Here is a 21,929-nt window from a genome sequence, read left to right as displayed (position 1 = left end):
AGGATTTAGTTTAGTCAAGTTACGTAAGCTTTCGCAACCCTTCACGTAGATGGAGCATTATTGAAAATCCACACAGCTCCCTCCAAGCACCGGCCGTCAAAGGCAACAACGCGATCACGACCAAATACATGACCACAATAAAACGACCAGAAAAAGGCAACGAGAGGCTGCCATCCTCCGGCGGCGGGCAGCAGTGACGGAAAGGAGTGCAGCGGCTGTAAAAAACATTTTTTGGTGAGCAGGAGCAGAGTCTAATTGGATTTCCGTCTCTGTAGTGCTATCAACTTCGAGTTTGGATTCCCTGCTGCATATTACAATGCTAGCTGTGACCCTAGCAAATGAGGACGCTCGGATGAAAGTCACGAGAAATTAAAAAGACATGTTTCCGAATAATAATATACTTCTACCATTTACACAAAATTCCAAGTTTACAGTGCAAGCAGAATATTAAAAAAAGACAGCCAGTGAAACCACAAACTCCATAAATTTCAAAACGGCTGCCTCGCTGCATGTACACTGATGATAAAAGATGTGTGTGTTTTATGATCATGAATAGAGAATGCCCAAGAAACCTACAGCTTTGAGGAAATACAAGTCACAAAATTCATACGATAACCCAACCAGCCAGGTTACAAACAAGTATGGCAAGCTTTCCTCAGTTTGCCGGTACCACGGGACCTGGGACAAAAGATGGAAATGCAGTTACTCTGTACAGAGCATGACAGCTAGATCTGAAATCCATAAGATCTCAAAATCAACTCATGGTTCTGGCATGTGGATAGCTAACTTTCACGCACCCCGGTCCATGGCTAGCTCTTTGGTGATAATTGATTTGTTACATCAACAACAACAAAATCATATTTGCAGAAATATCTGAAACATGTGAGCACACGAGAGAGAGAGAGAAAATATCCAACTAAACCAAATTTTCATTATATATAATGCACTGTAAAAGACCGTACATGTATTGAGGCTGAACTATAGATCATTTGTTTGAGATGAACCTTCTTAAAGACCCCAACGGAAATTTTCTCCTATTAGACCACAAAACTGGACCGACAAAATTTTCGACTCTTCCTCTTGGCGGTTTACAAGACCCATGTATTTGTTTCAGTGTCAGGAATCTTCTGTGCACATCAGCCGTTTCTTCGAGGCACTGACTCCAAGCTGTGATCCAGACAAGATATTGACAGCTTATTCTTTTGTCTTGCCTAAAAAGAATTTCAATTCTCCACTTCTACCTGCGTAGAAGCTGAAGACTCCTAGGACTTGACAAAGCTGACTACTTCAGCTAAAGCAAAGGCCCATGCCCGGCAGGGAAACGACTGGGATGAACACCCCTCTTTGATCTTTCAGTGCCATATCGTCTCATTTCGACTGGACCCCAACCAAGAATACCAGCAGAACTGCTAGATTCCTGCGACCTGTTACCATTTGCCATAAATGGAGGAGGTTGATACATTGTTTGGGTGTCAAACTGATTATCCTGATCAGCTCTCCTCCGGCGCTTCCAGGCTTCCGAATTCCCAGTGTTTTCACCATTATTAAGAGGCTCTGGAGTGTGCTGGAAAGACCTTGTTGACCTTTGGTTTCTAGGAGGATGAGGCTGATTTGAAGAACCTCTGTTAGAAGCAGGTGCAAAATTGCCACCATGTGAGGGGCCGACTCCAGCTTCCATTTGGTCCTGACAAACTTTTAAATAGAGATCGCACAATTGCTCCCCAGACATATTTGAAAATCTTGCCACATAATTCCATAATCTTGTGGTCATACCTGCAAACAATGCAATTGTTTAGATAGGTATCTTTTGACAGTACATGTAAGTTCCGCAAAAAAAAAGGAATATCAATGTTCATGAAAGAATGTCTCTAGAATGTTCATGAATATGAATGTCTCAAGAATGTCTCTAGAATATGGATGATCTGGAAGCACAGGAACGAGTGTGTCTTCGACAATGCGAGACCTTCGGTCGATGGGCTACTGGACAAGGTCCAATGCTGGGCAAAGGCTGGGGCTCAAGGGCTCAGGGTTGTTTGACCCCATCCTGGGATGTCCACTGATTAGACTGTTGGTTTTGTAAAACTCAAATCCTAGAAGGATTATGATTGTACCCTATCTTTTCAATGTAATAAAGCGCAAAGGTCCTTTGCGTTTGCGTTTTCTCAAAAAAAAAAACAATCAAATTATTCATCACATATGCTTCCTACAAAAAGGTAGGAGCTACCAACACTTACGGGACTGCTTGTACGATTCTACATGTTGGGCAGCGACTTTTCCAATCTTTTCACCGATTATCTGTAGGTACCGGCGAATTCTTGAAAGAACCTGCACACATGCTTATAAGGTTAGGGTGGCAGTAGAGCACTTTAAGAATAGATTGTCAATATCAAGATATAAAGCAGAAACCTTTTCCTTCGGAAGATTTAAACTTGTATTCTGTAACCTATCGAGGCGTTTCAATATGTCCTGCTCTTCATCCAAAGCTTCAGAGCACCATTCCAGCCACTTTTCCTCCTTTTCCAAACGATATTTAATCTGTTCTTCAGACTCTGAAATTTCACCCTCTTCTCTTGCTTCAGCTTCTTCCACCACCTTGCGTTTCTTAATGTCATCTTTGTTCGACTTAATATCCTCTTGTGGTTTTGCATCTTTTTGCCGGCCTTTAAACGATCGAGCACCACCATTTTCATTATTGACTTTTTGGCTAGTACCCCCTTTGGCTTTTGAGCTCTTTCCACTCAGATTGGCATATTCCTAGAAAAGCAGAATTTTCTTGCCAATGGATTAAATTATCAAAGCTGGACACATGCAAAAGATACAACTATTGCATATAGAAAAAGATACAGAATTCAAATCAAGCTTTGATTTATATTTTTCAAAAAAAATGGCTGTCAATCAGAAGAACAACTGATAGTGAAGCAAAAAAAAAAGCTCACGAGTTGCTTGAAAAAAAAAATCATATCAGTAAGCATGTGTACAGGGATGTTGTGAGCAGAACGGTACCACTAATCTTGGTGGAACCAGAAAACTTCAAAAGCATGGATAGTCGGGGCATAAAGAGGTTCAGATGCTAGCTTAACATCAATAATTAATTAATCACATCTGACTCGACATCCAAACATGAGCAAAATAGACAACCTCAACCTTCCGATTTTATATTAGCTCTAGAAAATGCAGATGTAGGCTTCACATACAGAATATGCAACGTAAGATGCACTTGCACATAAACAGCATACAAACAAGCCAAAGCGCACACAAGGAAGATGATGAAAGGTCAGGGAGAGTACCTTTTGCAGGAGAGCACTAGCACGATTATCCAAATTTGGTGCGCGTGGTAAAAATGTTTCTCTCTCACCAAGTGTTGCTGGTGCAATTTTTGTTGTCAGACCAAGCTTTGGATCCAATCGTATCTTCTCCCAGTTTCCGTAACCATACCAGTGAATTCCAAGCAGCAATCTTGCATCATCAGCTGAAGATATAAAAAGATTTATGAGCTTATATTCTCAAACATTTTTACAGAAGCCAAGTCAAACAGCAATTACTTTCAATCCATCCACAGCTTGCCGACCACTGTGGCTTTTTGTAAGGTGATTGGATCCGGTATTGTCTAACTGGATCTTTGTAACGTGCGATGCGCTTTGCCAAGCATTGAAGCTCTTCAACACGAGCCAACAACTCATAGGCCTTCACTGGTACACCAAAAAAATCCAACACTGTGCCCTATATTTGAAGTACAATGAACTGAACTCAATAAAGGAAGACAACGCACAAGGAAACAACTACATATGGATCGGAGGGAGGACCATTTTCTCTAAGGCATCACAATGAAATATACCTTGATGTCTGTGTTCTCTTTCACAGCTTCCTGACAGCCATCAATGAGCGACTCATACAGCTCAATTTGTGCTTCACATGGAGCCTTTGCTATTGCACCACCAACATCATCCACAATTAAGCCAATTTGGCTTGGATTTCCAAACTTCTTAACCTGAAGTTCACCATGAGAATTAGATAGATGAAGCTGGAGAAAATACGCCAAACACATATATAGCTCCCGAAACAATACAATGCAATCTACAAATTTTGCATACAAATTATCATAGAAATTTCAGAAAAACTGAACAGAAAAAACATAGTACTGGTACCAAAGCTTGCAGTGACCATGTAATTATACGCACCAATAAAATAAAATTAACCCGCAGTTCACATTTATAGTGCAATACATGCATTGATAATTAAAATTATGACCATTCCAAATTAATAACAAGTAACTAAGTAGGAGTTAAAAGACCAAGATAGCAGGAAAAGACAGAGGCAAATATACTTTGATGGGCGCACACTGACACATTAATAACTAAGATTATCTAGTTGCAGAACATCTCTAATAAAACAAGATGAGAACCTATAATGTAACAGATCTCATGATCATATTGTTATAATAACCGTGGAACTAAGATATATAATGCATACTTCAGGATATGTGCAAATATAACAAGCCAGAGAAGCAGAAGAATCAAATATGCTGGTAGTGGGCGCAGATTACCGCTCGAACAAAGCGGGAGGCGTCCTTCTTAGGCATATTTCCAAATGACCAGTTCCGTACTTGAGCGACTGCTCCATCAATAAATGGTAACGAAACCATTGTGTCGACTGTTCTGCTGGAACGCCTTCTTGGCTTTTCTTGTGCGTCAACCGCTCGCCTTTTCCTGCTGCTATTTTTGTCGAGTTGGTGATCCTCAACATAGCTCTTTTTATTCCGTGCAGCACGAGGTGCTAAAGTTTCCTGCAGAACACATTCTATTACTCCCTGGTTGAGTTGATGGCAAGCAAGAACTGAATCAGATGTCCAAATAGATACCTGACCCATATCTGCGGGATCTGGTTGTATTAGTCTACTCCAGAATGAGGCATCATCCTCACCGCTGGAAAAATTAGCAACCTAACCAAAATACTTAAAACAATTAATAACATATCCAAAAGACTAAGAAACATTAATGCACAATAATTTCTGTGCTCTGCATCAGTTTATGGTTGTGCGCTGTCACATGCCTTGAAAGCACTAAGAAGCTCATTTCCTTCTTCCCCTTCAGCAGCCTTTGTTTCAACTTTCTCAGCTCTCTCAAGTATTTCATCAATGTCCATGCTTTCAAGCTTCCTCTTGGTCTCTTCATCAGTCTTCTCTTCTTTGAACAACTCCTCTGCCCCAAACCTCAGTATGGCTGAAAGTTCATTCTGCCAAATGATATGGATTTCATCACTAGCGCAAGGAGAAAGAAATACTCCAAATGTGTCCACTAGTAAGAGACTCAACAATTCAAGGTAAAATGTTTTCCCCACTGAATTTTGCAGATTGGATGTTCATTTTATATACTTTCAAGGGAATGTGTTTACTAGGGTAGAAGCCAAATGCATGCTATAATGGAAGTCAACGAACCTGCACTAAGGCTACAAGCTATATCACAATAAAAACAACAATGCAAGTTCATGTAAAACATTAAAGCATAAACAAAATTAAAACATATCTAGTTAACAAGTAACTAAGAGAATTTCTACACCAACATATACTAGACAAGTTGTCATCCAAACTGACCCACAAAAACAAGACAGCTTAGGCAAAATACTACCTTATCAAACATGGAGCCACCCTTTTTGGTTTCTTTCTTCTCGAGCCTGCCCTCAGCATTCAGCTTCTGAATCACCAAGTGATCAAGAACCTGAAATAAATAAGTAAAATAAGTTAAACACATCTCATGTATTTTCATTTGAACACTCTATGAAGACATTCGGTGTCTGCACCATTTTTTTCTTTGCTCGCTCCAATATATCCTCTTCAACACTTTTGCAGGTGACAAAACGATAGATGTTGACAGTATCTTGTTGCCCAATCCTATGTGCCCTACTCATTGCCTAGCATCACATCAGGATGCACAAAAAAACAGAGGAAAGATAAGCAAATGTTATTTAACAATTAAAACATCCATAAATCATAGTCACAGATAGATTAGAGGACCTGTAGATCATTTTGAGGATTCCAATCTGAATCAAAAATTATCACTGTATCTGCTGTTGCAAGATTAATACCAAGTCCACCAGCACGTGTAGACAGAAGGAAACAAAAATCATCGCTTCCAGGAGCATTAAAATGTTCCATGGCCTGGTGACGAAGATCCGCTCTTGTACTGCCATCAAGCCTCTGAAACTGGAAGCCTCGAAGGGATAGGTACTCAGAAAGGATGTCCAGCATCCGCACCATCTGGAAAGATGAAAATTCAGAAATCATTTATACATGTATTGTCCAATATACTGATGTTGGCGCTATAAGAACGCGGTTCCTGTAATGGTAACACAATACATTCTGTCCACTGCCAACTAATCCAACTCACATCAGTAAGCTGGTTATTTTCCTCAGTTGGATTACATAGTTAATAGAAGAATTGGTGGTTTTATCAGTACCGATACTAGAATAATATATCCAAAACTAATAATAGCTCTGCTAACTAAAACTGAAAAATTACATCATTTGAAAGCAAATAATAAATAACCTGAGAGAATATAAGCACGCGATGATTAGTCTCCCGCAGTCTCAGCAGTAGCTTGTCCAACAAAACTAACTTCCCACTACTCATAACAATACGTTCAACTTTATTGCGATCACCAATGCTATCTCCACCATAACCATGATCAGCACTTTCAAACAAGAATGGATGGTTGCAACACTTTTTTAACTCGACGACAACATTCAAAAGCGAGACCTGCATATATCATGATCCAGCCAGCCAGACAAATTAGTATAAATAGCAACTCAAATATGCTGAACAAGAAGAGCAATTGTTTACAGAATAAACGATGAACATCAAAAAACGAAAAATAATAGTACATGATATCCAAGCAACTAGAGCTATCTAAAAAACATTATACTTTGCATATGCAACCCTAGACAGGCTATTACAATTAATTATTCCCTCCGTCCCTTAATATAAGAACGTTTTTGCCACTAGTGACAAAAACGTTCTTATATTATGGGACGGAGGGAGTATATGTAGAATAAGAAAAAATGCCTCTTAGAAACACACAATAACATAGATTCCTAGATAACAAGAGGCTGATATTCATAGATTGCCCTTCTTTGGCCGACACCGTGACACCTGATGATACACTTAGTGCTCAGTAATTCCACAGCATAAACACACTAATTGAGTTAAGTTCTGTCTATAAGAGGGGCAATATAATGCACAGAGGGGTCAAGCCTTCCTTTTGATATTGCCACGGATTTTTCAAAGCCCTATTATTTGCTATTTTAAATATACTAACAACCATCCTACCAAGATGTGGTTCTCGTAATAATCAAGCATTACAGAATTGCTCAAGAAACAATGGTCCAAGACCCCTATTTATCAAATGTTTCTCATTTCACAGATACATGATCTTCAACATTGGCCAACCTACATGTTAGACTAACATAATGAGCAACCTATGCAAGCAGTTCTGTGAAGTGGCGGTTCTTCACAAAATATATCGAAACAAACCCATTTGTTTAACACTTTAACAGCACAAACTGACAGAAAAATGAATTGTTGATACCAACTGGATAAATAAATAAACTGATAAAAAAATTACACTCATGAATTAATACCTGATTCCCGCGAACTCCTTTATTCAGATTCTGAAAATTTCGCTCCAGAATCCATTTGTAATATCTAGCAAAAAAAATTAAAAAAAAGTTCATTTCAAGGAGGAATGAAATGCATTATTGAACTTATAAGTTAATAAAAGAACATACTGTTTCTGTAGGGGAGACATTTCGATACGAAGAATTCGCTCAATTTTTGGAGGTAGAGACTTCTCGACATCTTTTATAACTCGCCTTAAAATATGGGGCCTCAATTCCATGTGGAGATTTGCAAGCTACAAAAAGATCAAAACAAAGAGAGTTAATGATTATCAAATAGTATAGGACAATTGTGAATACAATCCAGGTTAATACAAAACCATCGTTCACAAATTAATACCTCAGTTTCATTAAACGAACTCAAATTTTTGTATCTCTCAACAAAAGTATCCTTGCTGTTAAATTTGACTGGATCAAGGAAATGAAGTAGTGCCCTGCAAAAAAAAAAAAAAAAACAGGAGAAAATTATGAGCATACTATGAACCTGAATTTTGCGCACATGGTTGTACACAAACTATGTATTTTCTCTTTTTCATCCACTTCAAGAAGTTGATTTTCTAAACAAAATAATCATGAGTAGTCATGATATGACATGCACTTCAAAATATGGTGAAAAAATAACATGCGCCTTGCACCAAAAAAAGACATATTCTGCACCTGCAAGATCATATTATTCACCATGCAGGCTGAATCAGTTTTTTTTGTGCTGGATGCATGGTCATATTTTTATCACAAACTTTAGAACTGTGCATTTTATATTACGATGAACATCCATGTTTCTTCTCAAAAAAGTTAACTATTTTTCAAGTAGTTGAAGCAACCCATTTCACTTCTGAATTACACTCACATATTGCAGTATCAAATTACAAGTACCTAGCAACAATGCAAACATATATTAAAAAAATGTCTAGCTCAAGTCTGCATAAGAAAAGGACATACCACAGCTCTTCAACACTGTTCTGCAAAGGGGTCCCAGTTATTAGCAGCTTATTTTTGGTGCTGAACTCCTGAGAGAGAACAAATACAGTTTTATCTTTTTGCGGTAATTACCCAATACATAGGCTGTTACGTTCAGTTCAAGAGAATATCCGTACCAAAAGAGCAATATACAGTGATGCTTCAGAATTCTTCAAACGGTGGGCTTCATCAACCATAAGATAATTCCATTTGATTTTTGAAAGGACAGCTTTGTCCTTAAGTATCACCTCATAAGTAGTAATCAAAGTATGGAATTTTACATGCCGCCCACCCTTCTTATTTGTAAAAAACTCATGCTGCTGACACATCTGCCGCCAATGGATTAGGAAGAATGTCAAGCACAATGCAAGGTGAACACAACTCGTTAGGAAGTGTGGAACTAAGAACATGCCCTTTAAAAAAGCATATTTATCGGTAATTGACATTTTTTAATGCAAAGTCCAGAAAATAGGAAGAAAAGCAGGAACCAAATGAGCAAACAAAGTAACATAGCCTAAAAACAACCTGGCAGATATATATAAATATAGTAGCCAAAACATGATGTGCAATGGTTCTAAATTATGCAGAGCTCTGATCTGCTCAAGATCCATGATTAGCAGACGGATTCATCCCACACACGATGTGATATATACCGCAACAAAGATGAATTATACCATTCATGAAGCTCGGTATAGTAACAGGATATACTCATCTTCTGCAGAAATCTGCAAATATAAGTTTCAGTAGGTTCTAAAAAGCTAGCGATAGCTCCACTATCCCATTTTAGGATCCTAACAGTAAACAAGGCGTGAAAACCGTGATTTTGAAATAATTAGAGACATTATAGATTTTGGGGTCCTCCCTATGAAAACCAGGATTTAAGTGTTGGTTCCCTAAATTTTTGCTGTAAACACTGATTATTTTTACCCACTTATTCCTTTCTCTTTGCTTGTTTCTAAAGCATGGAAGAAAATTAAGACCTTGTGCTACACTCAATACTGAGTACATCTGATTTTTACCGTGGTGTCCAAATCACCAAGGTAGTAGAAAAATACATCTGATTTTTACCGTGGTGTCTAAATCACCAAGGTAGTAGAAAAAATGGTCTAGGTAACCACTAGGTAGTAGATGCCCCTTTGCCGCTGGGATTCTGCCTTAGGCCTTGTTCGGTTAAACCTCTCCTGAAGGGGATTGGAGAGGTTTGGAGGGGATTGAGTGAGATTTTGACTTGTATGGGATTTAATCCACCCCAATCCACTTCAATCCCCTTCAATTTTGTTGCAACCGAACAAGCTCTTAATCAGCAGATCGAGCACCACGGACTACCTGGTCATTTACTTATGTGCATGTTACTACGTAAGCTAAATTAATTGTTACAAAGAAGATAGGATTGATGAGCACGTGTTCTTGGTATTTAAAATATTTAAACTATGCTCAGCGGCAACCTGTAGGTCCCTGCTGTTGTCCATTAACAAATTGTGCTCCTTACAAATAATTATGTGCAGCTACTAATCAAAAGAAGCGCTCACAACTGCTTAGGATTGAGGATAAAGAAGAAGAACAAAGGTTGTATGAAAACAGTGTCTAAAATAAAGTGTGCACCACAATCAGTGTTCAGTGAGCCCATCGGATGGCAAACTAGCAGAATAGCAAAGCTCGGTACCTTCAAAGTGGAACAACTGACAAGTACATGACCAGCAACACAATGCAAGAAAAGCTTGCTCAAACAAATAACAGTAAGCTCCTTTCAAGTTCACATAATATAGGAGTTTAAAGGACAACCAGTATGTTTTATAACCAGCAGCAACTTAAATAATTACATGAATTGTCGGTATGTGATAATGTTTACATTCAACAATTAGAAACATTAGGTGTCATAAATAAAAAAGGGTTGCCAAAATATGAAAACAGCATTTAGTTGCATACAAACCTCAAAAGAAGAAAGACATGTAAGAAATTTACTGAGCTTTACCTCTCTGCTAGCACGATTTCCGACATAAATTACAACATTCATGTCAGGTAGCCACTTCCGAAATTCTTTTGCCCAATTTGACAATGTTGAGAGCGGCACAACGACAAGAAATGGGCCATTAATTTCTTGAGCATTCTGCAAGATACATACCAAGTATTGTTAATCAGTAAAAAGATCCTGGTACCATGCAAAACAAGGATCATGTGAAAAAATTACATGAAGGAAGCCAAGCATGGAAACTGATTGAATGGTTTTTCCCAGACCCATCTCATCGGCAAGAATAACATTAGTATCATTTCTCCACCTGTTTTACAAATCAATCAATGAGCATGGATTGGCAAGCAAGGTGCTTTTGTTATGCATATCTATAGATTTTACATACCCATTAACGAGAAAGTTTAGACCTTCAAGCTGATAATCGCGAAGTTTACCTCCTTTTAGCCATTCTGGTTGATCATCAAGCCTTCTCAAACTAGCTGAGTAACATAAACTTAGTATTAGATGAAGTTCAAGAATAGTGATACAGCAACGCAAGGAAACGGATAACTCAAGACAAGACCATGGATCGCCTAAGTATAAGTACATAATTCAACAATGTCAATTTGTGATGGTGCTCAGGAAGTCAAAATCCACAAAACAAATGCAAATTCTAAATAGATAGCATTCATTGCATCACATGACACAGTACCTATAAATATTTGGTAACTTATGGGAAACAAGGTGGAAATGCCATTTTACAATGAATATATCTCTAAAATTGTTTATGCTTTCTAGGTCAACAAGGGGAAAATTCCAATCCACAGGGAAGACACTAGTCCTCAAAGCCAAAAAAAATTATCAAGTTCAGTCATCAAGTATGCAAGCACAGATTATGCATAGAAAAGCTACCTTTGCTTTTCTTCCTTTGGAAATCAACTGTTTTCCCCAGTATGGCAGTGGCAACTTCACGGGCCTGTTGTTTAGTGTAAACCCAATTAACATACAAACTTATGTAGCGATGAAATACTGGTGGATTAGATACATAGAATGCCTACCCTGTATTCATCTATTGCTTCTTGAGCAAATTCAATATCTGTATCTTTTTCCCTGCAAGACGACAGATAATGTGGGCAACACGAATACAACAGAAAAGCATGGATACAGCTGTACAGGGTCAACCAAACAATTTATATATGGATATCTCATCACTTCTAACATATCCATAGACATCCCATTCAATGGGTCAGTGCAAATAAACATCCACATGCAAAGTATTATCATAGCTATGAAAATGACCAACCCAGAATCAAGTCATAAAAATTACCAGGTCGATTCTGCGTAAGGAAGTCCCTGCCATTTGACTAAATATTCTGGCACCACAACATCCTCATCCACTTTGGTTGCCCTATCAGCAAATACCCGTTCAACCTGGAGATTGATACTTAAGACAGAGTACAAATACAAAAATAAGTGTGTTTATTAATAGCTAGTTGGGATTAATGTGAAACCTGGCTATATTGCTTAATAAGGTCCAACTCCATTTCCTTGCCCACATCATGCACCTCAACCTGATAGATGAAGAGGCATAGAGTTGATGAATAAATATATCAAATAGTCGACATTTTGTTCAAGACTAGACATATTAAACACTTCAGTCATTTATGAACCACATAATACAGATCTCGATATTTATAAAAATGCAGTGACATGCTATCCATTAATTGTTACTCCTTCTGTTCCAAAATATAAGGTGTGTTACTTTTCCCATAAGTAAAATGTACCTACATTTGACCAAGTTTATAGCAAAATATATCAACATCTACAATACTAAATAAATAAAATACGAAAATATACTTCATGGCGAATCTAATGATAAGGATCTGGTATTCTAGACGTTGATATTTTTCTCTACAAACTTGGTTGAAGTTATATAAGTACTTTTTGGAAAATTAATACACCTTATATTTTGGAACGGAGGGTGTACTTGATAGTAGTTAACATATCATGGTGAATATTATTTTCCTAAGCATGCGCATACATTTCTTTTCCACTCTTCAAGGCAAATGTTTGGTTACTATTTATTGTCTGGATATGCAGTACAACTGACGGTTACCGTGCTTTGCTTCATGTCAAAGAGTTAAAACACAAAAGTGCACAAGCCAAAAGTTTTTTGTTACCTCTTCGCGCGATAGTGACCTCTTGTACCTCTGCTCCTCGGACACTCTTTTCATGTAATTTAGAACTTTTTTAAATCCACTAACCTGTCATTTTAAAGATAAAGTGAACACACATCTAAAGAAATAGGCTAAAGAGATAAAACACAAACAGCAAATATTACAAACAGAAATTGTAAGCAGAAGACATCCAGGTGAGCTCTTACACTACGAAGCTCGGACAATGTCTTCCACTGACAATGTAAGTAAGACTGCCCTTTCCATTTTATGTAGAACTCTACATCATCCCATTGTTGATCAAAATCTGATGGCATGCTCATAACAGTAGGTTGAGTCGATTGACCATTCCTCAGTGCATCCTCAGCAACACCCTTTGGCTGATACCAAATGACCCTTTCAATTGTTTCTCCATCTTCTTCATCTTGATCCTCCTTCAAGAGCTAGATACATTGGAAATATGTTAGTGATCTGAGATCAAAATTTATAAAGGTGCACACAGCATACATAAAATAGATTTATAAACAGTTAATGCCAACTAATAGTGGGGTAACCCTTAAGGAAGGACTGAAACAAAAAGGATATTGCAAAAGTGAAGGCATTTGGTAGTCACCAACTACTCTACTCCAGCACATGGAAAAAGTCATAGAATTTCATCTAATTTAAACCTCAGACATATCGGTGACATAAATAATTTGATACATAATTCAAACTGAACTCTAACCTTTTGTTGTTTAGTTGACTTCTCCTCACTATCGTCACTGTCACTTTCAGCATATGAGATATTTCTCTGTGTCCTCCTCCTCCCCGAAGTTCGGGATTCATTATGGGAATTGACATTTGAGAAAACATCATTATGGCCCACAGTTTTCAGATGCAACCTGACAGGTTTTTTCGGTCGATGACTAAAATCAGGACTATTGGGTGCATCTGAGTCTTTTCCTGAAGAATATTCTTCGTCTGTGAAAGATACACCTCGTTTGCGTGGAGCCTGCATAGGAAGCTTTTTTCGCTGGGAAGTTTTAGTTCCTCCGACCTTAAGTCGTTTCGATTGCCTCCTACTATCAATAAAATCATCATCATCATCCGAGAGCTCAAGCTCATCATCTTCTTCTTCTTCGCCTGAGTTCTCACTGTCCACAAGCTTCTCCTGAAATTCGAGTTTCACAAGGTCAGCTTAAATAATAACGAACAAAAAGGTCATATAGCTAAACTGGAATACTAATAAAAGAACAGTTTGAAAGCTATCATGACCACAAACCACAAAAAAATCAGCATTACAGAAGAAGAAAATCTACACAAGTGTTGAATGAGTTCAAAATTTCCAACAAAAAACCCTAAAGACTAAACTGATTAAGAAAAGCATGACTAGAGGAGCAAGAATATGTATGTGTCCTCGTATGTTCACAGTACACAAGAAATATACACCCCCGAACATTGCTACAATGATGTGCTATTAGCCATAATGTAACCTAAGAAAATGCGAAGTACATGAACTGCAACCATGACATTCAACTACAGAAATGTATTGAATTTAACAACTCAAGGATTTGGTTAGAAGTTTATGAATGATGAATGCATTAATGCAGCTGCCACGGGCAACTGTCTTCTATTATTACTTTCTTTAAAAATATGGAAGACAAAAGCATATGCTTCTTCCAAGCTTCCGTGCATTTGCACCATATTTGGTTCTTGTTTATACCATAGACCCTGATTTGCAATTCGCTTGGTTCGCGATTCGGGATTCTCTACATCTGCCGATCGGATTCAATGGAGGGTACAAATCCCTAATTTGCGAATCGGAGAAGGGGTTCGTGAACCCGGCGATTATGATTCGCCACCTCTGTTATACAGTGTATTTTTCTCTTTATGGGGATGTACGGACTAGGTGGGCCACATATCTAATTATACATCTGATCCATACGTAATAAAAGGAACAGCCCATTAGGCCCACCAGAGAATGGAAACCTAACCTGCTGGGTTCACATCCTGACATCCTAGTCCCTGTGACCCCAGCCGCCACACACGCACACATCTTTCTTCTACCTCGCTTCAGGCACGCATCTTTCCTCTGTTCTAATGCTAGTTCGTCTCCACCTTAATACACGCCCCCCTCCCTGCTCTCTCCCGTGCCGCTCGTGCTCTGGTGGATGGAGAGGAGCCTGCAGGCATGTATCGCCGCTGCACATGAGGAGCTGCGACGAGCCGACAGCCATGTCTCCACCGCCGTCGTCACCTGGACAGCCCTGGCAACAGAGGAGCTGCGGTAGCATCTAGCCCGTAATGGCTGCTGAATCGATGGGTTCACTTGAGATCCACGAATCGGGGGGAAACTTGAGATCAGTTCTAGTTTGGCGAATCGGGCAGTGATTTCCGATCTGGATCGAACCCCAATCTGGATCTGGATCTGGATCGAAGTTCAAGGCCTCGCCCAGCGAATCCGGTAACTCTGGTTTTCTATTTACTGTAGTTCTTCTGTCTCCAAATTTCTCAAAGAATACTTATTTGATCTTCAGGTTATAATTTGGAGTACTTTTATGTATTTCCTCTTTTGAAGAATCGATCGATTTTGTGCAAGTTGGATCAGCTAGGGCACTCTTTTCACCATGCCAATTAAACAGATGCTGGTCAGTTCATCTTCATAAAATAAATTATGAACCATACAACTTAGAAGTTAGCGGCAGTGTCGTGTAGTTCTAAAAAACATCGGCAACAAACTTCCACTGCACCAGCTAACCCAAACAATAACATGTAGCATAATGTGTAGACAATACAATAAATTGCTGAAGTTACACGTGCGATAATAAAAATTCCAGTTGGTAAATGACCTTAACAGCAGCCTTGTCGGTTTCACTGTCTGGCTCAAAATCCACATCATCTGGATCATCTTCTGCAAAAAAGGAAGAAACAAATTTTGAGTCAACAATGAGCTGGAACATCTTCTGCGAATGGAGAAAATTAGCAAATGCAACAGAAAATTTGGCTGAGAACAAGGCTGCACGTATAAATATTACCATCTGCGTCATCGTCATCATCGTCGTCATTGTCATTCTCATCATTATACGCATCATCATCGTCGTCATAAGCACTGCCCTTTGTCGACTTCTTTTGTCTTGAGGGTACAGATTTTGATGCGGCCCCAGAAGTGGAACAGCTTGGGTGGCTCATCCCACGACGACTCAATGAATCACTCTGCTCCTCTCTATCCTGCTCATAATAGTCATCAGAAAGCATTTCCTCAGCGGGCACATCCCCGTGCCCTCTGTTTAGCTCATCATCCTCTCCACTACCATCCATGTCATCATGTGAGCTAGCCGCAGACCCGTCTTCCATTCCCCTATCACTATTTGACGGTTCTTCCCCTTCCGTGGATCTGCAGTCCTTCAAAAAGTTTGTACCCCATGGGCCAGAAGGGCCACCTACTCTCGGGGCATTCTGCCCTGATTTAATCTCAGAAGGGTTCAGACCTGACTGGCCAGCTTCGTATTGCTCCTCCTCACTGTGGTAGGCATCATCAGCCTTCTCATTCAAGTTCAACTGGCCCGAGTTCAAGTCGGCGTCCCTATCCCTGACTGACTCATAGGCGCCTTCGTCATCAGCCTTCTCGTTCAAGTTGTACCCCCCCGAATCAGCCCTGCTCCCAGAATTACTGAAGAATGCCATCACAATTTATGACAACACAACATGAAGAAACTGGGAACGCTTCAGCAGTCTATTGCTCCCTGCAGTTTACAAAATGAAGCTAATTTAGAACCTCACTTGGGTAGCTCATGGCCAAAGTCTGATGCCCTAAACGAGCATCAGAACTCGGGATGCTATTGTTTTAGTAAGCTTTTGCTAGGGGTTGGTCGTTTTGTAAGCACCAAATGAACCAAACTATGGCGGGGAAGAAACAACTGTGCGGAGCTCTAATCGAAATCGAGCAGTGGAAGCAGCGCGGCAAGGCGCTGAGCAGCCTCGAGCGCGCGATCTTCGAATTGGATTCCGAAACCCTAAATCCCGACCGATTCGCGCGCCGTGCGATAGATCGGCGCCGGCGGCAGCCAGATCGAGCCGGCCACGGCGCGGATCGGGTGCGCGGCGCTCGAACCGGTGTGCGGGATGCGTGCCCACGCCTTATAACCAAAAAAACTTCACAAATCCCCTCCAAAACCCGCGAGGGGCAGCGAGGAGACGCACCTCGTGCCGCGGCGTGCGAGGAGGAGGCCGCGCGCCGTGGTCTTCCCGGCAGGACGCGGAGGTTTGGACCGCGAGGAGGCGGGGGGTGGCCCGACGTGGACGGTTATCGCCAGATGCGATCGCCGGCGCCGGCGGCCGCGCGGGGGGGCGCGGCGGTTGGGCGGGGCAGCGGAAACACCCGTGCGATTTATTCAAAAGTGGGAACACGGCGGATTCCTGGGGATTTTTTGGCGTATTTCGGTGATTTTTCCGGGGAGAAAATCGGATCGGAGGCGGGGAGAGGGGTGCTAGGCTGCGGCGATCACCGGAGAGGCGCGGGCGGCGAGGGGTCGCGCGGGCGCCGCGGCGGCGGCGGCGGCGGCGCGGAGAGAGAGAGAGGGGTGGTTATCTATCACGAGACGGGGGTAAGGGAGATTAGAGGGGCAGATAAGTTTTTTCCTCTCTCTTCTCTCTTCTCTCCTCTCTGCTGCGTTTGCGTTTTTGTTTGGGGTATTTCGGGCCTCCGGGGGCTCGTCGATGGCCGCCGTGCGTGGGGCCAATCGGGCAGCGACGCGTAGTCCGTAGGAGGGGTGATGGGGCCCAGGAGTGGTGGACCGCCTTGTCACTGTCTGCGGGGGAGGCGGGATGCGCGTGTGTGTGGGGTTGCGTGTGTTAGTGCAGCGCTGCCGCGCGAACTGTTGATGGCCTTTCTACGCCATGGCCCATGGGCACGGAGGGAGTCGGAAGGAGTATTTCGTTGTTTGGGTAGGCATACGTGGATATGCTAGGGCTTCCACTTATGTACCTAGTCCTCCCCTGCTTTTTGTCCCCTAGGGTTTTCTAGGGTTTCACCATCCTCCGGCGATTTCGCCGAAGTCCACCAAAATCCTCACGTTCGGCGAGAGTTCTCCCCGGCGGGCAGGAGTCTTGTGGATTAGCGGCGTTATCTGGGCGTGTTGCATGGCAAAACCACCGCTCCTTGATGGTGGCAGCGGAGGGGGTAGACGGAAGGAGGTAGAAGCGGGTGAACTAGGGAAAGAAGCGGATGGAAATACGGGAAAGACATCGGCAACAAATCATGGGAAGGGAGTGTCGAGTGAAGGAGAAGGAAGTGGAGGAGAGGGTCATAAGGAAGATGAATGGGTGGATCATGCATGAGGGGTGATCCCAAACCTTGAAGACGGATTTGAGGGCCTCAACTTGTACCGGGAAGAAGAGGTGGACCTTGGTTTTAAGAGGAACTTGCCGATTTAATCAAAGAAGTCACATGGCTAGCAATCTTTAGGGTCCATACCATCCACTCGTTTAGACATTCCGTGTTGTTCAACACGATGTGTACGGCTTGGTCGTCGGCCTGGCAGATCGCGTTTAGAACAATGGGTGCAAATTTGTTCATACTTCAATTTAGATGTTTGGGGGATTGGAAGAGGGTGGTGGATGGCGGTTTTGAGTCTATGTGGTAATTCAATAGTACGATTGTTTTAGCAATGTCGATGATTATAAGTTAGACAAAATTCCATTTTGGGCTAGAGTCCAAGGATGTTCCCGGTGGTTTGATAAGGAAGAAAGAGCTAGCGAAGAGAGTAACGAGGAAAGTGGGGGAACCTCCAATTACTATTGAGTTGATGAGGTCATCAACACCTCAAAATATTTGAGGGCAAGAGTTTTTCTGGATGTTCAAGTTCCTTTGGTTAGATTTGTACTATGAAAACTTACAAACTTTTGTTATTTTTGTGGCCTAATGGGACATGTGGTCGAAGAGTGCGGAGATGGAATTCATGATCCAAGAAATTTTGAATCGGGTGAGTGGCTAATGTGAAGTTTTACGGTCTGGCAATCGGGCAGAATCAAGGAAGGGGCGGAGGAAGGGTTGAAGGTGAGAGAGGCAGCTGAAGTGCAAGTGGCGGGGGAGGAGAAGGTGCGTGAAACCCAAATGATGTTGATCCAGACACAAAACAATATGCATAACTCGAATTTCTTGGCATGGGGTGCCCGATCAGGAAGTGAAATTATGCCGAGGGGTCCACAAAAGTGTTTGGTAAGCAAGATGGTACTGTTAATTCTTTGGGCAGTTTGTTGTTCCTCTAGGTACTGTTTTGGGTAAGGCACTTCAGATTGAGGGTCCCCATTCATTTTTACCAGATGTCAATGTCACGACCATACAGGGGAAGGAATCAATAGTAAAGGGAAGGAGACAGGGGGAGGAGAAGGGGGAGATGCTAACGAGCTTACAAAGGAAGCGGGCTCCCAAGAGGAGGGCCGCCAAGGCCAATGAGAAATTATGATGGAACTACCGCGGGATTGGCGATCCCGAGATGATTCATGAGCTCCATGAGCTCATTCGGCAGAGTGCGTCATAGGTGGTATGTATTGTGGAGACTCAGTTGTCTAGACAAAAGGGTGGAGGGTTTGACGGTGATGTTGGCCTTTGAAGGTGGCATTGTTGTAGCGAGTGGTAGAAGGAGTGGGGGTATTGGAGTGTTTTTAGTGGCATGGTTTAAAAAAATCGTGTGAAGAATTTTTCTCAGTACCACATTGATGCTAGCCGAAACAGGGAAGGAAGGCTTGAGGTTGACTTTGTTTTTATGGAGGCAAAATACTTGGGACATTATGACAAGATTGAGGGGAAAATCAACTTTGTCATGGGTATGTATAGGATACTTTAGTGAGGTTATACACCGAGAGAAGCAAATGGGACCAAATGAGAGGGATGTTGCACAAATTACATGCTTCCGAGAAGTGGTAGATATTTGTGGTTTAAATGATATTGGTTGTAATGGGCTAGATTGAACCTTTGAAAAAAAAGATCAACCTATACTATTAATGGGGAGTTGGTCGTCGTACATTGGCCTCCACCCCTCCACCCCTCGCCTTCACCTTCCTCTTGCCCTATCCCCTCCATCTTTTAATCAATAATAATAACTATCACTGGCCAAACACACGCATAGCCATACATACCCAACCTACCAAATCAGTTGCCATAATAACATGCTCAACCGTACATAGCATGTTCATACCTACCAAAACTACCAAATCGATCAGTTGCCAAAATATTTTATAATAAATTAATGTATAGCCTTCATGCATGCATCACTACACGTCGACGGAAAAAGAAAAGATCACGCGAAACAAGATATTGCCCGTATTTTGTTCCTACAAAGTTGTGTCGTGTAATTTTTTTTGAACACAGTACAAACGCAAACGCTCATATACACGTGCATACACTCACCCGTATGAACACACACGCACACCCTACCCCTATGAGCACCTCCAAAAGACTAAACCCGCATATCATCTTGAATTTTATGCAGTCATCGTCGGCACCTCATCGTCGATGGGAACATCTACTTTCACTGAATGCGCATCGCCGGAAATCCTGAAATAAATTCAGGAATAAATGCGAGCATCAGGACTTGAACCCTGGTGGGCTGGGGATACCATAGTCCCTTTAACCATCCAACCAGAGGTTGGTTCGTTTGTGTCGTGTAATTGGAATTCCAACTTACGTGCTTTGCTTGTACCAGAGTATTGGTACTCTATAAATTTAGTACGCACAATAGTGTAGTTGTACTAGTAGAGTAGTAGGAGGAGTATAGTGGTAGTACAAACGAGTGCTCCTACTTTATCAACACGAGTCTCATCTGACAACAAATTTCTTGATGTCTGTGCTACAACGAGTTCTTCTCCTTTCTCGTTTATCTATTATAACTCTAACTCAGCTGGCGCACGGCGGGTGGGATGGGGATTTGCTGATAGTCAATTTGCTCAACTATGATCCCACATGACAATGAAAATGCTAGAAAACACGTGTTCCCTAGCTTGAGCGGCGTGCAAACTAACTATGGAGTACTCCCGGCCGTGTGAGGTGCTATGCGAATGCGAAAGGCTTTTCCTTTTGAACTTGTAGAAATTTTATAACATTTGGTTCTGCTCCTTGGCGCGATCGTTAGATAAAAATATTTTAGAGTTGGCGCGATCGATAGATTAAAAACGCTAGGGCGGGGCTTTTCCCACGCGATAAGCGGGGAGTTTGCCAGTTTGGCACATTGTCGGTTTGCTCACATTGGTACCACATGTTAGTGATCTATGCCAAACCAATGCATGTTGAGCGACGGGCAAGAATGACCGTGTGGGGTGCAATGCGAACAAGACATGTGTGTTATACGTGTGCGAGTTTCTTGTTTTGAACTTGTGAAGTGTAACGTTTAGTTTTGAATTTATAAGTTTGGTGGTCGCACCCATATATATATACTCCCCCCTTTTCTAAATATAAGTCTTTTTTAGATATTTCAATATGAACTACATACGAATATATGAAACTGCCACGCGAGCATTCGTAACTACCATGTTCGGCTCCTTGGAGTACTCTTATTAAAAAGGCCAAGCTTTTGGGGCGCGGTAGGCGGGGGAGCTTGGCCTCTCGGTTTGCTACTATTCACATGCGATGTGCTATCAGCCGTTCATTGATGTTGATCCAATGGTCTAGGTAGTTGGGATTCACATTTATAGTAACCTAATTGTACCCAGTTATGTCTACATTCTTGTGGCACCAGCAGCACATCAGTGCGATCAGCCCACACAAGAAGCCCGCAACAACACCTCCACATGTGCAATGCATGTGGCCTCATGGGTGCCCCTACATCATTTTAATCATAAATATATTGAGTGGAAAAAGAGAGGCATTGAAAGCACAAGTGCTCCCTGGGTGATTTTGGTAATTAATGACAACATATCTCTTGTTGGACAAATACTTTTATCAAGTACATTTCAGATGAGTTCAACAATGGCGTGGCAAGGACAAGAGGATGTGGAACCCCTTCAAAATGCTAAGGACAAAGATTGGCAAAGGCTCAAGACTGTTCATTTCTTTAGTGATCCAAGATGACATTAAGTCCATAGGAAAGCCAATACTATTAAAAGGGGATGAGGTGTTTCTTAATGGTCTACTTGCTCAAAGTGCTTAGTGATATTGCTCCAAAACCCTCAACCACTTTCGAGATTAGGATTTGTCACTCCGATTGTC

The 21,929-nt window shown here is 41.4% G+C and overlaps 1 pseudogene; it reads right to left on the bottom strand.

The window, feature by feature from the left end:
* LOC123043856 (protein CHROMATIN REMODELING 5-like) overlaps positions 1-17,315 on the bottom strand; it is a 27,896-nt pseudogene extending 10,581 nt beyond the window's left edge.
* Between the last annotated feature and the right edge of the window lie 4,614 nt (positions 17,316-21,929).

This window comes from Triticum aestivum, chromosome 2B, assembly GCF_018294505.1.
Source record: "Triticum aestivum cultivar Chinese Spring chromosome 2B, IWGSC CS RefSeq v2.1, whole genome shotgun sequence".
Classification (NCBI taxonomy): Eukaryota; Viridiplantae; Streptophyta; class Magnoliopsida; order Poales; family Poaceae; genus Triticum; species Triticum aestivum.
Note: the sequence above shows the minus strand (reverse complement) of the source record. Positions and strands in the feature narration are given on the sequence as shown.